This window comes from Pristiophorus japonicus, chromosome 3 (assembly GCF_044704955.1).
Source record: "Pristiophorus japonicus isolate sPriJap1 chromosome 3, sPriJap1.hap1, whole genome shotgun sequence".
NCBI lineage: Eukaryota > Metazoa > Chordata > Chondrichthyes > Pristiophoridae > Pristiophorus > Pristiophorus japonicus.
This window is the reverse complement of record NC_091979.1, coordinates 2,480,309-2,491,939: the sequence shown is the minus strand read 5'-3', so window position 1 is coordinate 2,491,939 and position 11,631 is coordinate 2,480,309. Positions and strand designations below refer to the sequence as shown.

The 11,631-nt window shown below is 42.8% G+C and overlaps 1 long non-coding RNA gene across 1 annotated transcript; it reads right to left on the bottom strand.

Moving 5' to 3' along the window:
• Window positions 1-887: 887 nt before the first annotated feature.
• On the bottom strand, window positions 888-8,044 carry LOC139259630 (uncharacterized). Its single transcript, XR_011592618.1, has 2 exons — window positions 7,062-8,044; window positions 888-2,216 (listed from the first exon to the last, which is right to left on the bottom strand). It is a non-coding gene; the product is annotated as an uncharacterized lncRNA (long non-coding RNA).
• Between the last annotated feature and the right edge of the window lie 3,587 nt (window positions 8,045-11,631).

The window sequence follows — 11,631 nt, the reverse complement described above, 5'->3', positions numbered from 1 at the left end:
TGAAATTGCTGATAGCTATCGCTTCGGGATTCGGAATCAAAAGGCTGATGAAAGTAACAGTGGTTACATCATGGCATTAAAAAAGCTATCGCTGCACTGTAATTTTGGAAACTTTCAAAACCGAGCATTATGGGATCATTTTGTTTGTGGGGTGAAAAATGATGCGATCAGAAGGAAGTTATTGATGACAGATGACTTGACTTTTGAGATTGCTTGTCAGACAGCAAGGTCGATGGGCATGGCCGAACAATATTCCCGAGAATTAAATAATAATTACGGCCGACAGTCAACCGAGGTAAATCACCTGCAGGTTCAAAGTAAAAGACGAAGGGGGCCCAAAGTCCCAGAAACTGGAAATTCTAACAGAGCGTCGAAGTCATGCTATAGGTGCCTGGGACAACACATTGCTCAAAGTTGTCCATACGTGAAGGCAGAGTGTTTCTTCTGCAGAAAGGCAAGGCATCTTGCGAAGGCATGCTGACTGAAGGGTAAACCAGCGTTCAAAGCTATGAGTAGAAATCCCAAGAGGCTACATAGCATGGAAGAACAACAGGACGAGGAGATGTTAGACTTACACGTCATCAGGAGCACGAGGTTAACGGACAACGATTCGGAAAGCATCAAAATCCACATAGATGTTACGGGATTCAAGATACCAATGGAAATTGACACGGGTGCATCCGCGAGTGTAGTCCCGGAGTCACTGTATCGCAACAAATTGCGTGATTTCCAACTGGAGAAATCCAAGATAGAGCTGCGAGGCTACTCGGGAGAGAAAATTCCTGTGGTAGGTCGTATCACCGTACCGGCGAAATATAAAGATCGATTTCAGAACTTGCCTGTCGAGGAAATTTAGCTTAAATTAACTCAGGCGGAAACTTTCAGAATTTGCTTCGAGAGAAGTTTATTACTAAAGCTAACAAGATATCTTGGAGAGCTTGCTTGGACCGTACCAAGGCAAAAACTCTGCCGTACAGGCAAATTGTCCCTATCTTTATACAGAAATTGAATACAGAAATATAAAAGGAATCTCGGTCGTCTCGGGAGGTACACACTCTATCTTTCCTTGCATAGTTTCTCTCTGTTCACAGTCTGATAAGAAAAGGCAAAAGGAGACTCCCTTTTAATACCAGATGCTCACCTAATTGCATCTCTAAGTTTCAAGGCTAAAAAAGCGTGGCTATTTTTCTAGTCCTATTATTTCTTTAAGTATAGCAAAAACAGAATTTAACCCTTCCCTTTTCCATAAGCCATAGATTCATAGATTCTTTCTTCCACAATTCCCTCCTTGTTGATCTTTTTATTTTTTAGATCAACACAATTTCCTATATTCTCTTCTTGAGCAAAAGGGGGTTTATTACTTGACTAATTACATTTTTTTTTAAATTTTATCCACATTCCGCAAAGGATTATTAATAATACAAGCATAACCACACCTACGATTACTATGGGGTGTATAGCAAGCTTCAGTACTGCTGTAGCTTTTGGGGACCATCTGGTAAACACATCCCACCAGTGGTGTACTGTCAAAGAGGTGACTTCATCTGCGATTCTCACTAGCTGCCCCTTCTTGTAACTCATTTCGACTCTAAATTGGTGGATGTCTCTGCCTTGCTTCAACAGAGCTTCCTCAATTTTCTTGCCATTCCGTATCAAATTGTGCAGTCTGGTCAAATTAATTACAGGGGATCAGGGTTCAATCTTGTGCATAGACAGATATTTTTCTACATTTTTCCACTGCCCAAAGGTATAAGTTCTTTTTACTTCAGGATCATATAGGGTGTAGACTCTTATTAATGGGGGGTTCATACAAAATTTGTTAGCTTTAATTCCCATTTACATACTCCAATGGAGAGCTGCAGTGAGCATGGTTTGTGTATGGCGGTCTGATAGGGACATACCATTCCGAATGGCCACCTAGCACATCCCCTCTGGTGATGTGTCATATTCTTCTCATCGACCCAATCTCCTTTAAATTTTGGGCAATATTTTCAAGTCCAAATATTTAATACAAGAGCAGGTACAGTTCTTCAGCTAGAAGATGGCTGTTTTCTTAGTCGGGCGACCGTAGTACGTCCTGGTTCAATGCCTTTTCCTTCGGCTGTAATACGTCGGGGAAATAATATTTACAGCGGGTTGCATGCACCCAGTTCGGGTGCTTTTCTAACTTCAAAGCGGTTCGTGTTGTGAGAATTATCTGATACGGTCCTTTCCACCTAGGAGAAAAGGATTCTTTATTTAATGTTTTTACTAACACTTGATCTCCAGGTCTGAAAGGTGCATTTCCTTCCGACGGGGCACCTGTGTCTGCTTTATTTGTTCATGCAGACTTCTTGCTATTTCATCATTCCAAATTAATGCTATTTTTTCATCTGCCAGTGGTGGTTTTACGCCAGTAGGCATTGGTCTTCCCAATAAGGCTTCATGTGGTGTCAAATCAGTGTTTCGGTTTTTCTGGTTTCTCATTGTATACAGTACTAATGGTAAGGCTTCTGGCCACTTCAGTCCAGTCTCCTGACATACCTTGGTAAGGGTAGATTTTATTGTCCCATTTACTCTTTCTACCATTCCCGAGGACTGTGGTTGATATGGTATATGTAACTTCCACTGGAACCCTAATGCTTCTGCAAGGTTTTGCACTATTTTTCCGGTGAAGTGGGTTCCCCTGTCACTGTTGATTCCCATAGGTATCCCATATCTTGGTACTATTTCTTTAAATAGAATTGTTACTACTGTTCGGGCATCGTCTCTCCTAGTGGCGTACGCTTCTACCCACCTTGTGAACATATCTACTATGACTAATAGATACTTAAGACCTGATACTGGAGGCATGTGGACAAAGTCAATTTGCAAATTTTCAAAGGGCATACTTGGTTGGGGTAGATGATCATATCCAGCAGGTGTTTTACCTCTGTTATTTTGTTGACAAATTTGGTATGTTCTAGCAACTTTCTCAATTACTACTGTTATTCCTGGTGCATACCACTGTGCATTAATAGCATGTATCATCCCTCCTTTGCCCATGTGAGCCTGACCGTGTGCTAGGCGAGACAGGGGCAAAAATAGAGATCTAGGGCAAACAGTTCGCCCATCAGGGTGATACCAAATGTCGTTTTTTTTAAAAACAACCCTGGTTTTCCCAAGTTCTTCCTTCCTGCATGGTAACTTGTTGTTGGGCTGTTTTAAGTTGTTAGATGTCAAGTATCTGTGGAGGGGAAACTGAGACTGCTTGAAGGCAGTCTGCCTGTGCCGAAGCGACCTGTTTGGCTGCTTCATCAGCCCTCCTATTTCCCACTGATACTTCATCCTCACCGGTTGTGTGAGCTGCACATTTGATAACGGCTACCTTACTTGGCAACTGAATGGCGTCTAATAGATTAAGCACCAGTTGAGAGTGCTTAATATGCTTTCCACCAGAGGTGATAAAGCCTCTGTTATTTCCACAGTTGTCCAAAATCATGGGCCACACCGAATGCATATCTGGAATCAGTATAGATATTAGCAGTTTGATCTTTAGCTATTATACAAGCTCTAGTGAGGGCAAACAATTCAGCAGCCTGAGCCGAGGTTCCGGGAGGCAGGGCGAATGCTTCAACAGTTTCGTAGGGGTTTACAATAGCATAGCCTGCCAAAAACAAATCATCCGATGGCCTATGTGATGATCCATCCGTATAGAGAATAAGATCAGGATTGTCCATGGGCTCTGTGAGCAAATCTGGTCTTGGTAAAGTGGCTACTTCCACCGTTAACAGACAATCATGCTGGTCTGGATCCTCTACTTCTTTAGTAGGAAGAAAGGTGGCTGGGTTCACTACCGGTGTACGTCGAAAGGTGTAGTTAGGGTGTGACAGCAGTAATACTTCATAACCTGTTCTTCGAGACGCTGTAAAGTGTTGTGTGGCAGCTAAATTCAAAAGTAATAACACAGCATGGGCTGTAATGACAGTACATGGATAGTCCAAAACAATGGCTTTCTTTAACTGTTTAAATGCCTCCTCTCTCTCTGGGCACCACTCCACCTTGGGTGGGGCATTATTCAGGGCAGCTGATCTTAGGACCGTATCCCATTCTCGATTGTCTGAATTCTTTCTGGTCCTAGCTGCCTCTGCCCTTGAGATATGTGAAAACCCAGGTACTGGACTTGAGTCTGACAAAATTGTAACTTCTGTAACGACACTCGGTGCCCACTTTCACATTGGTGCTGTAACAGTTTCAGGGAATCTTGCATGCACCTGTATCCGTGGCTGGAAGCCACAAGCAAATCGCATACTGCAGCAGTACAGACTGGTCTGATAATGAACAGTCTTCGAGGTCTCTTTTTACTGCTGCTGCATATACTGTGGGGCTTTCGGTGTATCCTTGGGGCAACCTGGTCCATGTGTACTGCTGCTTCTTGTGGGTGAAAGCAAACAGATACTGACTCGCTTGATTTAACGGGATAGAGAAAAAAGCTGAACACAGGTCTATTACAGTAAAGACAGTTGCTGTTGGTGGTATAGCAGATAGTATAATGTTGGTGTCCGGTACCACAGGGGTGATAGCGACTACTATCTTATTAATAGCTCTCAGATCTTGCACAAATCTCCATTCATTCGGCCTATTAACCTTTGGTATGGGCAGTATCGGAGTGTTACACGGGCTCTGTGTCTTTTCTGAAACTCCTTGTTCCAACAATGCAGAAATGACTGGCTCTATCTCATTTTCTGCCTCTGAAGGCAGTCTGTACTGCCTAATGCTTGGTAACACGGCATTCTTTATCAATTGTACCTGATGGGGTACTGCAGAATGTACTTGCCCAACATGATTCTTATGCTTTGCCCAAAGTTCAGAAGATACTTGATTCAATGCCATTGTCAGCTTAGGGCTTTGTTGTTCCGGGGGTTGCTGTTTTTCAAAAGTGGAGGCATGATTTTTACCTTTCCACTGGAGAATCCCCCTGTTGTGGGTGATAAAGTCTATCTGATCATTTTGCGATTTTATTACTGCCCAAAGTTGATAGCCGTGTTGCTGTTTTTCTCTTTCTATTCCTACAATCATCGGACCCATATCTTTAGGTTTCGCTGGCGGTTTTACAGCCAAGGTCAGATGGGGTGTCGAGTTCGCTTCCCTAAACCGCTGTTGCTGTAAGGGTGTCAAATCGATGGCTACCCCCAATCCTTCTGGTCCAAAATAAATGCGGGGCGTAGCTTCTACTATTTCTTCTCTATTTAAAAAGGATTGTACCAAACACTGGTAAGTTTCAGCTTTTTGTCGAGTGTACCAGGCTGTACAGTGAAGCTGAACTGCCTCAAAGCTTGTCAAAATTATATACATCAATTCTTCAGTATTAGAGTCAAATTTAGCTTTTAAGTTTTGTATAACTTCATGTATCAAGGGGGAATAGTAGTTGCCAATCAATTGCCAACAATAGAGGGCAGCCTTTTCTTTGTTATCCTCCCTTTTATCTTTTTTAATCCCATTAAAGAACTGATGAATATTATTTGGAGGGAGCTCCATGTACATTCCTTCCTTTGTGCAATAAATTGTGGCTCCTAGTTTGCACAAAGTCTGTCTTCCCAATAAAGGGAGCGGTGTTGTTTTAGAGACTTTCAAAGTCTCATCATTAACGGATTGTCCTTCAATTATCAATTTGGTAGGTTCAGATAAAAATTATTTCATGGGGATACCGGCCACACCCATACTTAAGACGGTGGTGTTGCTTACAGGTAATCCCACAGAGGATGGTACAGAAGACATAGTAGCACCGGTATCCACCAGGAACTTCACATAAGTGTCTCCTACTTTTACTGCTGCCAGAGGGTTTTCTTCTATGTCTGCCGATAAGCGGAGGGCTGCCGCCTGTACCACTAAGCCTCCGGGGCATCCCTATGCTGATTATTCTGTGCCTGTCCTCGTCCCTTTTGCTGATTTACTGACCTGCTGTTTTAGCCTTATTTTCCTTATAGGTAAGTAGTCCCTCTCTATCCATGTTAGCCAGTACTGTAACTGTCTCTTTCCAACTTTTTCCTTGCCAGTCCAAAATCCTTATTTTGTATGTTCTTGCTTATTGTGGCAACATACAATTTAACAAGGTTTGCACTGCCAAAGGTTCATTTTGATCCATTGGTATTCCTGCATGCTCGTCCCCACTATTTTTCCATCTGCCTGCAAAATCTATTCTTCTGCTTTCTGCAAGCAGCGGGTGACTTCCCCTATATCTCCATGCTTTTTAGCTCCCTTTAATAAATGGTACAGGTTTGCTCAAGCCAGTTGTGAAAGGCTACTGGCTTCTTAACAGGATTAGGGGCAGCTGATATCATATCCCGAGCTTCTCCCCGTGTCCAGGGCTTTAGGACAGCCGTTGTTCTGATCATTACACGGGGGCTTGTGTCGTGGGGGTAGTGGAGGAATCGGCCTGTCTTATCCAGCTGAGCGGCCACTATTTCTATAATCTCCTGCCAATCATCCGGCTCGGTGGTTGGAAGACGGGGGTATAAGCCGACAGGGGAAGCAGTCAAAACCGGGCCACTCGGGGGGGCTGTAAGAGGGAGGGGGCTTCTCCTTACCCTCCTCCTCTTTCTTTTTATTTTTAGGGGCTGGTGCCTCTTTGCCACCTCTGTCCATTTTTTAAAACAATTCTCCATATAATCTTTATCCCAACTGGGGTCCCCTGTCCCATCTTTGGTGGTCTGTCTCCATTCCTCAATTAAGGACAATTTAAAACTTCCTCCATATGGCCAATCCCCATCAGACCAGCCGTACAAATCGCTACTAAACGTTACCGCGTATCTGTCGTCTCCTGTGTCTTTAATTACAGTGTCCGCCGGCGAGCCGGGCGGCACAATGGGATCTCCGACCTTCTCTCGTTGCTTTACTACCTTACGGATTCTTTTCTCAGTCTTAGGATGTACTTTCATTCTTTCAGTTGAGAGGTCGTCCTTTCCTTTTCTAGGAGCTGGGCGCGAGCGCCCTGCTCGACTAGAGCCGTTTCCCATTCTTCCGGGTGCAACGTCTCGCGATCTTTTCTGAAATGAGAGTTAGGACAATCCTACAAAATATACAGTAATTTACAAAGCGCTCACCGGTGTTCTCTTTTCCGCTCAGCTCGGGGTCTCCTTTTGCCTTTTTGTTATTTTAGCTTCTTAGCGGTAGCTACCTTATGCCTCACCCTCTCGGGGATCTCGGCGGCCCGTCCCCCTTTCAGCTAGGACGGTCTAGGCACCTTCCTTCTTTTAGCTAGGAAGGTCCTTAAAAATTCCTCTTTTCTTTAGAATTTGTCGAGGAAATATTCCTCTTTTCTCTTTAAAAGTTAAATTTAGTTCTTTTGGATCTCGTTTTTTTTAGAGATCCTGCCGGACTACGCCAGAATCTGTCGAGGAAATTTAGCTTAAAGTAACTCAGGCGGAGACTTTCAGAATTTGCTTCGAGAGAAGTTTATTACTAAAGCTAACAAGATATCTTGGAGAGCTTGCTTGGACCGTACCAAGGCAAAAACTCTGCCGTACAGGCAAATTGTCCCTATCTTTATACAGAAATTGAATACAGAAATATAAAAGGAATCTTATTCATTAGTACAAAGGTCGTCTCGGGAGGTACACACTCTATCGTTCCTTGCATAGTTTCTCTCTGTTCACAGTCTGATAAGAAAAGGCAAAAGGAGACTCCCTTTTAATACCAGATGGTCACCTAATTGCATCTCTAAGTTTCAAGGCTAAAAAAGCGTGGCTATTTTTCTAGTCCTATTATTTCTTTAAGTATAGCAAAAACAGAATTTAACCCTTCCCTTTTCCATAAGCCATAGATTCATAGATTCTTTCTTCCACATGCCTCTAATAGTAGTGAAAGGAGACAAGTCTGCCTTACAAGGAAGAAATTGGTTGGGATCACTGAAGCTGGATTGGAGTAAGATTTTCTGTGTGGAAGCGAGATTTGCATCAACGGATGAGGTTATCAAGAAGTATCCGAAGGTGTTTTGTGAAACGGGCAGTCCGATCCAAGGCTTCAAGGCAAGTGTCTGGGTACAGAAGGACGCTAGATCGGTTTACTACAAGCCACGTTCTGTACCATATGCACTCAAGTAGAAAGTTGAGCAAGAACTCAAAAGACTAGAGACTGAGAACATTATTTGTAAGATAGATCGATGTAATTGGGCTACACCCATTGTTGTTGTACCTAAGTCTGATGGTAAAGTAAGATTGTGTGGTGATTATAAAGTAACCGTAAACCAGGTTCGAGAGGGTAATGTCCCCAATACATTGCCGAATATAGAAGATTTGTTCACAACACTGACAGGTGTCAGATCTTCTCAAAACTGGATCTTACGAATGCCTACTTACAGCTTGAACTAGATGAGGAGTCCAAGTCATGTTTGACTATAAATACTCATCTTGACCTATATCAATTTAATAGACTACCGTTTGGAATGTCTTCCGCCCCTGCCATATTCCAAGGGGTGATGAACCAGATTTTGCAAGGTATTGAAGGGTAGTATGTTATTTGGATGACATACTAATTTCAGCACCAAATAGGCAAATTCATAACATATTGAATGAAGTACTCAAACTGCGAGAGAAGCACAGAGTACGAGTGTCTGCTCGTTAAGTGTGAGTTATTTAAAAACTCAGTGGAGTACTTAGGGTACAGAGTAGACAAAGATGGTTTACATCCAACCATGGAAAAATCAGATGCAATTAGAAATGCACCCACTCCCAGGAATGTCACTGAACTTCATTCATTCTTGGGTCTTTTGAACTATTATGGGAAGTTCCTACCAAATTTGGCTACAGTATTACATCCACTGAATGAACTTTTGAAAAAACAGGTCCATTGGAAGTGGTCAAAAGAATTCATAGAAACATAGAAAATAGGTGCAGGAGTCGGCCATTCGGCCCTTCGAGCCTGCACCACCATTCAATGAGTTCATGGCTGAACATGCAACTTCAGTACCCCCTTCCTGCTTTCTCGCCATACCCCTTGATCCCCCTAGTAGTAAGGACTTCATCTAACTCCCTTTTGAATATATTTAGTGAATTGGCCTCAACAACTTTCTGTGGTAGAGAATTCCACAGGTTCACCACTCTCTGGGTGAAGAAGTTTCTCCTCATCTCGGTCCTAAATGGCTTACCCCTTATCTTTAGACTGTGACCCCTGGTTCTGGACTTCCCCAACATTGGGAACATTCTTCCTGCATCTAACCTGTCTAACCCCGTCAGAATTTTAAACGTTTCTATGAGGTCCCCTCTCATTCTGCTGAACTCCAGTGAATACAAGCCCAGTTGATCCAGTCTTTCTTGATATGTCAGTCCCGCCATCCCGGGAATCAGTCTGGTGAACCTTCGCTGCACTCCCTCAATAGCAAGAATGTCCTTCCTCAAGTTAGGAGACCAAAACTGTACACAATACTCCAGGTGTGGCCTCACCAAGGCCCTGTACAACTGTAGCAACACCTCCCTGTCCCTGTACCCAAATCCCCTCGCTATGAAGGCCAACATGCCATTTGCTTTCTTAACCGCCTGCTGTACCTGCATGCCAACCTTCAATGACTGATGTACCATGACACCCAGGTCTCGTTGCACCTCCCCTTTTCCTAATCTGTCACCATTCAGATAATAGTCTGTCTCTCTGTTTTTACCACCAAAGTGGATAACCTCACATTTATCCACATTATACTTCATCTGCCATGCATTTGCCCACTCACCTAACCTGTCCAAGTCACTCTGCAGCCTCATAGCATCCTCCTCGCAGCTCACACTGCCACCCAACTTAGTGTCATATGCAAATTTCAAGGAGTGTAAAAGCAAATTGGTAGAGAGCACGATGTTAGTTCACTATGACATATCTAAGAAGATTAAGCTCGCATGTGATGCCTCTCCATATGGAGTTGGGGCAGTAATCTCTCATGTATCACGTAGTGGGGAGGAGAGACCAATTGCTTTTGCTTCACGCACTCTCAGTGCCAGTGAGAGTAATTATGCGCAAATTGAAAGGGAAGCTTTGGCATTCATTTTTGGGGTCAAAAAGTTTCACAAATACTTGTACCATCGTTACGGACCATAAGTTTCTAACAGCAATCCTCCATCCAAAGTTCCCAGTTCCAACATTAGCTGCAGCCCGAATGCAGAGATGGGCTTTGATTTTGTCAGCATATACATATGATATTGAATACAGATGATCAGCTGATCACAGTAATGCTGATGCAATGTCTAAATTGCCTTCCCCATCACAGGTTACACCCGATAGGGAAGAAGTGTTTTATTTTTCATACATTGATGAACTGCCAGTCACAGCTGAAGAGATTGGTAGAGCAACCAAACATGACCCAGTGATGTCAAAGGTGTATGAGTATATTGCAACTGGATGGGCAAACCAGGTAACAGACAAAGATACACATCCATTCTTCATTCGTAGGAATGAATTATAGTCGATAAAGATTGTAACATGTGGGGTGCAAGAGTGGTTATACCAAATAAATTCAGGTCCAACTTATTATGAGACCTCCATGACCAGCACCTGGGAATGTGCTTGACCAAGAGTTTTGCACGCAGTTATTTATGGTGGCCAGGTCTTGATAAAGATAAAGAGTACATTGTGAGTCAGTGTACGACATGTCAATCGGTAAGCAAGCAACCACCACCAGTACCGTTACAGCCATGGAAATGGCCTCCCAGGCTGTGGCAAAGGCTACATATTGATTTTGCTGAGTTAGAAGGACAACAATTGTTCATTGTGATTGATAGCCATTCGAAGTGGGTTGAGGTTTTTCCAATATGGAAAATAACAACAAGTAAAACACTGGACATTTTACGAAAATTATTTTCTTCATTTGGCCTCCCTGAAGAAATTGTTTTGGATAATGGACCACAATTTTGTTCAGAAGAATTTGCACAATTCACGAGCAAAAATGGTGTGAAACATACCAAGGTTCCACCATACCATCCTGCTTCGAATGGTGCAGCAGAGCACACTGTACAAATTGTAAAACGTGCCCTCATAAAACAAATGTTAGATCCAAATCCAAGGAAATGACAGTTGTCATTGGATCACAAATTGGCTAATTTTTTGATTACATATCAAAATACTCCTCATACAACTACTGGTAGAACACCAGCAGAGTTGTTTCTCAAAAGACAGCCACGAACCAGATTCTTGTTGTTAAAGCCAAATTTGGAACAGTCCGTAGAAGAGACACAATTAAGACGGAAAGAGAACCATGATAGAGGTAGAGTAAAAGAGAGAAGTGTGAAATTAAACCAGAAGCTGAGAGTGAAGAACCATCACCATAAATGGTTAAAGTGGTTACCAGGAAGAGTGGTGAAGATATGTGGTCCTCGCACATATTTGGTAAAGATGTTTGATAATGGACAGGTTAGGTTTGTTTATATTGATCATATTTTACCTACAGACATGGAAGGAATTGAAGGTTGGAATGATTCAATTATTTCTGACTCATCAGATAGTTTTGATACACCAGTAGCAAATCCTAAATCCAATGTACTGGAAACAAATCCAGGAGAGAATCAGATTGAAAGTCTGAGTCCGAGTCAGGAAAACAAAGAGCCTGAAGTTAGAGTGAGTTCAAATGAAAATCAAGGAAATTCCGTGGAGGAAAACGTTCCTCAGGATGAGCCATGTTTGGAAGGTTCTGTTCGAGAG